The sequence below is a fragment of the Phalacrocorax carbo genome, chromosome Z (genome assembly GCF_963921805.1).
Source record: "Phalacrocorax carbo chromosome Z, bPhaCar2.1, whole genome shotgun sequence".
Taxonomy (NCBI): domain Eukaryota; kingdom Metazoa; phylum Chordata; class Aves; order Suliformes; family Phalacrocoracidae; genus Phalacrocorax; species Phalacrocorax carbo.
This window is the reverse complement of record NC_087548.1, coordinates 1,115,478-1,126,206: the sequence shown is the minus strand read 5'-3', so window position 1 is coordinate 1,126,206 and position 10,729 is coordinate 1,115,478. Positions and strand designations below refer to the sequence as shown.

The following is a 10,729-nucleotide window of genomic DNA, read 5'->3' as shown; positions in this document are numbered from 1 at the left end:
GTAGGTCACAGTCTCCAAGATCTCCCCTTTATTTTACCAAAAAGTTGGAAAAACATGTAGACTAGGAATCCCCTCAAAACGTGCTAGTTTAAAAGTTGTCCTAGTTTTGTTATTGATGAGTTTTTGTGACGTTATAGGGATGATTCTTCTCTTTTGATGACAAAAATGGCATAATTTTTTTTTCAGTTCCCTGATACTATGCTTTTTTATAAAGCAAAGTGAGTGTGGTAACAACTGAAAAAATTAGGAGGCGTAAATGCTCAGTAGCAGTTAAGGGGGACAAAAATAAAGAGAGATTAATGAAGTGTCTTAATTAACCACGTTCCAGGATAAACAAAGTAGAAATAGAAGTTAGACCCAGAACTTTCCCTGCCCCGTTTTGCAACGTCACGACCGACAACCTACCGCCGCGCCGCGTACACCCCGCGCGTGCCGTGGCATGAATTTCATCCCGGGCCGGCGCCAGAGTTCTCCTTTCACGCTCAGTCCCCGCGGCATTCCCCGCACAGCCCCTCCGCCGGGAGAGCCCTCCGGCCCCGGCCGCCCCCCCGGCTCCCGCCGCCCCTCCCGCCTCTCCTCACGGCTCCCGCCGCCCCGCCCCTCACGGCTCCCCGCGGCCTTCCGGCGGGCCCGGTCTCCATGGCGACGCCGGCTGCATCAGCCTGCCGTCAGTCACGACGGCCGGGGGCTTTGCGACAGCAGGAGTCACGGCAGCCGGCAGCGTCAGCTGGTCGCCGCACCGGGCGCGGGCGAGGCAGCGCGGCGGGGCCGCGGCGCCCGGGGACCCTCCCCGATTCTCCGCCCCGGCGGGGACAGGTGAGTGCCCGCCGGCACCCTCCGGGCAGAGGGCACCCTCCTCCTCCTCCTCCTCCTCCTCTGCGGGCGGGCGGCCCCTGCTAGCGACCCCCGCGCTGCCCCGGCCCCCGGCGGCGGCCCTGGGCCCCCCTCGTCCGTGCGGCGGGGGGGCCCGCCATGTTGTGCGGGAGGGGCGGCCGCGGCCCCCGGCCCTTGCCGCCGCCTCCACACCGGCGCCGCGGGAGGCAGGGCCAGCTCCACCTGCCCGGGCGGCGCCGGGTCCCGGGTTTGTCCTTTCAACAAGTTTCAGCCCAAAATGCGCCCCCCGCCCGTGCCCGCCGCGGGCTTGCGCCTTTCCCGGTGCCGCGGCTGTGTCACGGGCGTCGGCGGTCAGCGGTAACGGAACGAAGGGCTCCTGCTCTGTTCGCGGGAGGTCATCTCGGGAGCGACTCCGGACAGAAACCTCTGGGAAATAATCCCTCGTAGGAGCTCGAATTTCCTTCAGTGCCCAAATTTTGTCACATCGCGGCCTCTGTAATCTGTTTCCTTTTTCTGTGACAGCCGTGGTATTCCTGGCAACCGGGGGTATGATTTAGAGTTTACTTTGCAGCTGCTTTGGATAACTGTCCTTCATGTGATCGTGACGGTGTTAAACAGGAAAAAAAATAGGCGGATTTAATGTGTCAGTGAATTAAGTGCCAGAAAAAACTGCAAATGGCTTTCAGAGGTGTCTGTTAGTTATAATGAAGGACTTAGAGTCCCAAATCATTATTTCCTCCTCCTTATTGTTTTATAACCTTCTACATATACAGGGAGTGGTGGGGTTTTTTTGGGGGGTAAGGTTACCTTCATATTGTTAAATGCTTCTAAATCAGGCGTTTGTAGCCCTTCACTCAGCTGGGGCAAGGGGCAAGCAGTAATCTTTAATTGGATTGTTGCTGTTACTGCCACCTAAAGATTAAGGAAGAGCTTGTGTCTTAACTAGTGACTTTTCAATTTCTGTTTTGGAGCACAAGTTTGTATTTGTTGAATTTATTTTTTATCCTGAGTGTATTGGGAAGGTCTGACAGTAACACGATCTTTTTATTTATGCACTGTAATATGTAACGGCCGATTCAAGACATGGAGCCCCGTGACAAGTGTTGTCTCAGGGTGCTTGAAATACAGATATGTTACATCTGGAGGTAGATGTTACAGGTAGATTGACTCGGGGGGATGTAGAGGTACTGGCTGCACAACGTTATGGCGAAGCTCCTGATGTAGGGAAAAAGCAAAGACGGCTTGAAGTGGTGAATTTTGAGTTGACAAAGTACATGGGGATAAAGGAAGGCCAGATGCCATTAACTTTTTAATCCCTGATCAGCATAATGAGAATGATGATCTGGCTTGTTAGTCGTTATTACCTCGATTGAAATCACCTTTTAACTTCACATAAACTTCAGTGTAGCCTAACAGTTTTGACCAAGTTCAAAATAGTAGGTTAGTTCTGTTTTAAGGAATAGGGTTAGTGAGGTCAGCGTGAATATTCATAGTAGTAAAATTAAGTGTGCTGTGTTACAAATTGGGGACTTTGAAAAGTCCTTACACCTCTTGGTTATGTAGGGACACATCAGCTCTCCGTGGCAGCTGCTGGGCACTTTTTTGTGTGTATTGAAACAAGTTGAGTATCAAAGTGAACGTAGCTGCCAGTTTAACTGCCCAGCTGCCACCCCATTTGTGCATGTGCTTGTGTGTGCGTCCGTGTCCGCGTGCATGGGGGTGGCATGAAAACGCCCCATTTACCTGGCTTTTTGCTAAGCCAGTTCCCTGACTTTGCTGTCATCATCAACAAATTATTTCTTGATTGTACAGCTAACAGAATTGATTGCATTCTTCACTTGTTTACTCATAATACTCTTAGCGAAAAATTATGGGTTTTTTAAATACTTCTTTAAGTACTTTTTAGCATAGCATTGTAATAATCTTTTTGTGGTTGCAAATCAGAAAGGTGTGCTGTTAACTAGATAAAGTATGAAGGTACAGTTATTGTCCTTTAAGCTTTGTGTTCCGTGCTTATCAGGTGCAAGCTGCAATTATAATGATCTGCTATGTGTGTCAAAGTGTAAGACCTGACCCAATATATTGTTTTATAGTATTTTGTATCCTGCAGATACAGTCTAAAATTTCTTTTAGCTAAAAAAACCCCAAACAAATAAACAAAAAAAACCCAAACCCCAAAACCAGGGGTTTATTTGCTGAAAAAGCATTACCTTTCTAAAAGCATCCTCAGACTTCTTGGCTGGCATGGATTTACAAAGGGCAAGTTGTGTGTAACCAACCTGATGGTCTCCCACAGCACAATGACTGGCTCAGTGGATGAAGGAGAGCAGCGAGGGTTGCTTATCTTGACTATCGTAAGGCTTCGACTCCGCTTCCCATAAGATCCTTGTAGACAAGCTGTATGTATGTATGGGTCTGGATAAGCAGACAGCAAAGTGGACTGAAAACCCACCGAACGGTGGGGCTCAAAGGGTTGCAGCTGGCAGCATGCCGTCCAGCTGGAGGGCGGCTGAGCTCCAGATGAAGTTGCACAAGGCGAGGTTGAGGAGTCTCCGTTCTTGGAGCTACCCAGAGCTCGACTGGACGCGATCTGGGGCAGCCTGCCGTAGCTGACCTGGCTTCTGCAGGGGCTCGGATGGTGGGCTCTCCCGAGGTGCCCACCAACCTCAGCTGTTCTGTGACTCAAGCTTATCTTGTCAGGTTAATGATAGCTCAAGAAAGCAAAAATAACTTTGCATTTGATCCCTTTGTAGTGAGTCAAAACTAATTCCAAAAGACTGAAAATTACTGGCAGACCTTCAGAAACAAGCGGAATGAAATTGACGTAGCAAACTTTACTATTTGTATTTAATAACAGAATTGTTTATTTACTCACCATCTCTTTAAAGAAAGGGGTGATTGTCTAAATACATGGGTTCTGATAGCAAAAGATTTCTGCAACTCTGGGTGAAGTACTTAATTTCCTTACCTCATTAATCCTTTTTCTCCACCCCGAAGCATTAAATGGAAAAGGTCACTTGTAATTAAATTTAAAATCATCAGATTTTTATAAAATGCATCGGGTTATTCAAATGGAAGCCACGATGTAACAGAAATGAGCCTTTACCGTAAATGTATGATTGTCTTTATGTAAATGGTTTTAGGAGGGGTGTTACAATGCTTAACTAATGTCTTTTTGAATGAGAGGTTCCGTATGCGTGAAAAATATTAGGCATAAAAATTGCTGTTCATTTGAAAATATGCACTCCACTTAGAAGGTTTGTCCTGATGTCATGGATGGCAGCCATCTCTGTACTTACTGGTGGCAAATCTGAATAATAGCGTAATTTAAATTCTGCTGAAAATACAGAAAAATGGCATTAACATGTGGCAAACATTGATAGGGAAAGGAATGATTTATTCTTAACCTTTCCGAGTTGCTTTGTTTGAATGTAGGCACAGTTAACATTTATTTAAAAGCAGATGTTCATTTGGCAGCCTTTAATGGTTCGGTTTGGAGCGGTTACATCCTGAGAGCATATATGATACAGAAACAGTGAATTCATAGATGTGGTTTCTTGTCAGATTCTTTTAGTGTCCACACATATCCTAAGATTAATTCTTTATGTGCACGTGCTTTAATTGAAGTAACTGTGTTTGGAAGGAGCTCTTCTTGGCTTTTGCTGTGCTCTGTGAAGACAAAGGTGGATTTATTTGTCTTTTTACTTCTTTCCGCAAAGAAGCGTTCCTTTCTCCTGGCCTGCCCCATATCGTTCCCGTGCAGCTGGTGTACCTGGAACACCTCCCGTGGGAAACGGGCTCGAGTGCAGCCCAGGACTCGCTGAGCTCGGTCTGGGCAGCGTCGTGCCACCATGCTGCAACGGGACACAGAAGTACTGAAATACTCCACGAGTCTGCCCGGGTCCGTGTGGAGCGGATGCGCTCTGGCTCTCTTTGGGAGGCAGCACTGCGAGTTGCTCCAGACCAGAGCAATGCGTAGCCCGTAGGCGGGCGGCGCTGCCGAAAGCGCCCAGGTAGCTGTGGATTCCAGCGGGGCCACCCGTGGCAGAGGAGCAGTGCCTGTAGACTAAACCTAAACCAGGTTTCTTTTTGGTGACAGAACTGGAGTTACTCTCCTGGTTCTGCAGCTGCAGCCATATTACTGGTGGTTTAAAGCTACACGTGCAAACTGTAGGACTAAGTGCTGTAAGAGGGTGAAGAGTTTGTGCGCTTCTGTCTGCCTCGTCTGTGCTTTGAAAGTCGTCCGATCAAATGAGCTGGGCAGTGTGGCTGGTTGTACTGAAAGGTGTGTTAATCGTACCCTCTGGTTGTCTCCCCTAGAGACACCTCCAATCCCATGTGCTGGCCTTCCTTCCTCTCCTTTAGCTTTGTTTTCTGTTTGTGCAGTCTGCAACGTCGTCATCCCTCTTCTTCTTAAACCTTTCCTCATACATCTGCCCACTGGACTATATGAGGGCAAGGAAATCCACGTACGCATCAGATGCTGTACTGGCCACAACTTTCTCTGCACACAGGGCACGGAAATACTACCAGCTAGAGGATGATAGCCACTTGCTAGTGACAGGCATGAGAGGAAACTGGTTTTATTGTCCAGAGGCAATGCAGAGGGGAAAAGTTACTCTCGTGAACTGCTGGGCTTCCTACCATAAATTAGTTTTGTATGGGTGCTCTTTCTGTCTCTAAAAATCCTTATTGTGGATGCTGTTCCAGGGTAAATAAATTGACGCTTACTATGTTTAAAGAGGTCTCGAGGCTTCCCATCGTGAGTGAAAGCTGTGGGAAAACTTGAGGAAATTGCAAATAAAATGTTCCGTGTCAGGAACAGTTTCTATACAGGTGGAGGAAGGCTTGTGGCATTTTTTTGCCTGTCTGTTGCTGTCACTTGGGAAGATAAAAGTATATGCAAAAACCAGACTAACAGGCATGCTAATAATTTTTTTAAACACTGGACTTAGTTTCCAAGGGTGAGTTGTGGCAGAAGGTAGTGACCCATATGATAAAGTCCTGCTGTAGTTTGTATGCGGAATGCTTTTGTTCAGGTGTTATTCTGATTTGCTGCATATTAGGTTGATTTTGTGTGACAGATAAGGCAGAGGACCAGAAAAATTACATGACTCCACCGTTAATCTGTTACAGAAACAATTGCTATAAAGCTCTCTGACTGTGCATCTGACCTTTGTCTTTATACTTGTGGCTGTCCTACCTGGCCGTTCTCCTGATTATATTGAACAATAAGCTACTGTTAACTTTAAAATTTGCTATGCATCTGCCTTGTACCTTTATCATCAGGCTTGGATTTGAAATGACTCTTACAGTTTCTGATTGCAGTTTGGTTCGGTAAGTTAGCTGTGAATAGTTTACCATAGCTTACTAGTCCTGAAAGTGCTAGTTAGTGTTTAGAGGACTGTGGCTTAATGGAGATGTTTATGTGCGTCTTTGATTCAGTGTTTAATATGTTGTACATAAGGAGTCAGTTTAATAGCTTTACTCAAATAGGATTTTATCCTAGTTTATGAAATTTGCCTAAATACCAGCCTCTGAGCAGTGCTGTTGAGTCACCTGACTATTCTAGCAGATTAGCATATTTTAAAATTTTTTGGATTGTCTGCTAATCTAAAGAAGCACTCTCTCTTTAAGGACAGAGAACTTAACTGAGATGTCTGTGTATACAACTCTAACTGGATTATATTTTGACGATACAGCGGACCTAGTAACAAAGGCATGAAAATGGCCGAGGTAGTGCCGTTTTCGCATTGTTTTTCATGGAGAAAATAAAGATCCATAGGGCCAGACAGTGGCTGATGTGGTTGGGAGCCTGCTCTCTATCGGTGGAAGGTCATGGTGATGGGGGGATGTTCCTGATGGCCGCGGAAAGTCCTGACCTGAAATGACACGCAGGCTGGGGGACGACGGGCTGGACGGCAGCTGGTCAGAAAAGGAGCCGGGTGTCCTGGCAGATCAGGTGCTGTGTCGCCGTGTGGCCAAGAGTTGCGTGCTGGACTGTGTCAGCAAGACTGTAGCCAGCAGGTCAAGAAAAGGAAGTGCCAGATAGAGGAAGGACTGCGAGGCCGCACGGCCGTACTGCATGGGCTGGGGCTTCCCGGTACACGAAGGCGATGGGGTGGTTCAGCCGTTGTGCCTGCAGTTAGGCAAAGATGCAGCAGCAGAAAAATGGAACTCTAAGATACTTTAGTTTGAATGAAAAAAAGAAACACATCTTTATTTTATATTTTTCTAGTTGTTGTGTCTGGCAAAACATGCCCCGCTGCTCTGGATCATCCTCAAAGAGGTGGCAACTTAGGGGTCTGAGTAGCAGCTCGCCGCTGTAGGCGATGAGCGGAGGAGCCAGTGTTATTTAGCGGGAATATGAGAGACTCTGTGGGTTTGGAGTACTAAGTGGCACCTCTCAGGGTTGTGGAAAGGGACTGAAGAAGAGGGGCTTTGCGACTCCAAAAAAGTGAGTGGAAATAACTCCCTAAGACACTGCAAAAGGTAGTAATGCTGTGATATACGTTGCACCTCTCGCCTTATGAAACAGTAAAATGTGAGGGAGAGAAAAGGACCTTTGCTGTGGGGCAGAGGACGAAAAGGAGAGCCTCTGCTTTTGTCAGGTCTTTCCAGGAAGGCCTTCTCCCACATCCCTGCATCTGTGTATTTCTTGTCTCTCTGAGAGAGGGAATTTGAAAGTGAAGCAAAATAAATACAAGTATGCTTTTATATAAATACACACACACGCACCCCTGTATATGTGCAGTAACACAAACTCATTCTTAATTGGGTGTTCGGAGGAAGAAAACTGGGGTTATGGCTCCTGTGGAGGTGATAGAGAAAAACTCCACAATCCCTATGAAGGTGGAGGGATATTAAGCAGGAAGAATTCTATTCAGTTTGATGTCTTCATTTTCCAGTTCAAAGTTCCAGTTCCCTTTTCTGCAAAAATAGTATATTCTAAAGAGGTATAAATAACTAAAACATGGGGGTTTGCTGGTAATGATCCACTGCGTGCTTTTTGACCATTTGTCAAGGCTACAGTGTTTATTTGCTACCGTAGTTTGTCATCATTGATGTAAAAAAAATTATCGATTGTTCACAGACAATAAGTGAGTTTTGGTTTTTGCAGGGGATGTATTCGGTGTTCGCCCATGATAGAGGAGGGTGGTTCTTTGTAGACTGAACTCTTCAGCTGTTAAAATGAGCTTGTGGTATCTTCTGAAAATGAAGTTTTTAATGAAGGCATTGCGGTACCATAATAAAAAACTAGAAGGAAAGAGGTAGTTTTTCTTTTTGCTTTCTCTCCCAAGGGCTGATATATTAAATATTCTAAGAATGCTGTTTCTCTTAGATAAGAGTTTTGAAATGTGAATATCTGTATGCCTTTAGAAAGTGTTTTGCTGTTAAGGTTTTCAGTACTTTCTCTCGCGTTTTTCTGCATGGAAAATGTAAAATACTTTACATTACTTATATGTGCTAATACTTTTGCATGTTGTAACATCCCATGCATTTCTTCTGAAAATTCAGTTTAAGTATTTATTTAGAGTCTTGTTGATTTTAAAGTTTCTATAAGGAGTTCGGAAGAACATTAAACTGCAAAATTTCAAGGAACAATTTTGTGCCCTGGTAGGGGAGCTTCTGTATTTATTCAAAAGTGCAGCCGTCTGCATCACTGAAACAGCCCAGTGGCATGTAAATACTGGGACTTGGTCCCTGAACTGTGAGCAGTAGGAAGGGAAAAGAACGAGAAGAGGTTTTTATGTTGCTTGGCAGCATTTTTATGCCTAGGTTTTTCAGCTCTGAAATTATTGATGGATTGCTTTATCAACCATTAAAATTCAATTCATAAATGGTATTTTACCATTGGTACAATCTACTGTCGTGGAAAAAAAAACAACCTTGGTGGAAGTGTGGTCAGACAAGTACTTTTGAGATGACTGCTAAGGCAGCGAGTCGTCTGGTCGGGGGCGAGAGGAGCGCTCTGCGCGTGTGCCCGCGGGGGCTGCGGTTGTGGCACCGTCCAGGACTCGCTTGGCAAAGCCCTGCGTCTCTAGTCCACGGCGGCGGAGCTGCTGAAGGAGGCTTTGCAGGTAGCAAGGGAAGAAGGCTTTGTACAGAATGTTGTACCTTGACCGCTGTCCAAGTGCTTCAGTATATGTAAAACAGAAATTTCCAGCTCTCCCCACCTTTCCCAGTGTGTCCTTTGTTTTATTTCCTTACAAAAATTGGGTGGTGAAGAGTTAAGTGGGTATTTTCATTTGGTTTTCGTGACTTTGTTGTTGTTTTATAATTGCATTTTTTGTGTTGCACCTGGACACTTTATTTCTGCTTTTCACTATATTCTTGTTTATTTCACTGCAACGAAGTATTTTTAGAGTCATAGCTCTTTAGTATGTTGACCATGTTCATTAAAACTTTTTATTTGTTTTATGGTTCTGTATTGTGATTGTCCAGACAGAACAATTGATCCAGCATTGCATAACAATTAACACCACGTTTACAGGCATGTTTTACACCTACTAGTTTCAGTGTAGCTTGTAGTATGTTTCAATAGATTAAATGCTTAATTGTTGGTCTTTATTTATTCTTGTTCATGAAATAATAGCTCTTAATACAATAAATAGTCCTTAATAAAGATGCCCCAATGGGATGTAAGAAATGAGTTGGCATAAAATGGCACTTAGTAATTAAGTGATAAGACTATTTTTATGATATGGAGTTTGTGAAAAATCATAATGCATCTCACTTTTCAGAAGTTTGAGGCTTGGTGCGTCGGGCTGGCCCTGTAAGCTGTTTTACAGTTGGTAATACTTAGCCATTCATTACTCTGCTCTTGCTGTCTTCCCTTCCCCCATTTTTCCATGTACATTATCATGTTCGATTTCTCTGGCTGCAGAGGTTGTTTGCACTAGGGGTATAGGCAGCATTTGTCAAAAGTAATAAAAAAGATTACTTTCTTTTAGAAATTGCATTGTAATTTTTATATAGGTGAGGCATGACATTGATTTACATTGAACCCTGTGTGGTAGAGTAAAAAACAATGTTCCGAACTAGAAGGTGGTTTTGATGCAGGCTGCACTTGTTCGAGGGAGTCACCACTGGGAATGGCCAGGGCGACGTAGGATCAGGTCACGGTTGTGGCTGGTGCAAGCGAGATCGCCGCACTTGCCTCTCTATGTGTCAAATCTGAGTTTGTCTCAAAGGGGAGACACTAAACCTTGCATGACAGTTTTCAGTGGAACTGAAGATTATAGAATTAAATTCCCACCTCTTCCGTGGAAATCCAGAGCTCGTGCTGTGCTTCCCTTGGAAAAGGGCGTGCAGGCGGGGTAGTTCTGTGCTGTGGCGTTTGGCAGTAGCCGGCAGTGGGTCAGCATGACTTGACTTGTTTCCTAGTTAGTTCCCTCTAACCATCGCTGGTGTCTGACCAGAGTGTCGCGGGGACCCGCGCGGAACTGTGGTTATCGCAGCGGGGAAGTGGAGTCGCAGTGAACCTGACGTAGATTCAGGGTGACCTTTATTTTTCCTTCACCATGATTCAGAATTTTTTTTCCCCCTTCTGAAGTGCTGTGAAACAGGCTTACACATCTGTGCACAAATGCAAATGATGCTGGGTCGGTCAGGCAAGAGGAGTATGTATGCATCTGTAGAAAGACAGGAAAATATGCATTTAAAAATATTTCTTCAGTGAATTCTAGATGGGTTTATACTCCTCTAAATCAGAAATTGTGCTCTGCGTTGAGCTGTGGTAAGTTCAGAATGTAAATCTCCACAAGACAGTACAGGAGGAGTGTTTTGTTTGTATATTTACTTAACACAACTGTTTCACCCATTCATTTATCACAAAATGCCCTGAGCAATAACTTCCATAACTCAAACTTTTACCACGGCAGAGTAGAGTAAC

The 10,729-nt window shown here is 45.1% G+C and overlaps 1 protein-coding gene across 4 annotated transcripts in view; it reads left to right on the top strand.

Annotated features, from left to right (window-relative positions):
- The first annotated feature begins 679 nt into the window (after window positions 1-679).
- Window positions 680-10,729, top strand: part of WDR7 (WD repeat domain 7) — a 144,337-nt gene continuing 134,287 nt past the window's right edge. For all 4 annotated transcript variants that reach the window (XR_010370684.1, XM_064438865.1, XM_064438866.1 and 1 more), the window contains exon 1: window positions 680-816. The gene's annotated coding sequence lies outside the window, so the exon portion shown is untranslated. The remainder of the gene's footprint in view (window positions 817-10,729) is intronic.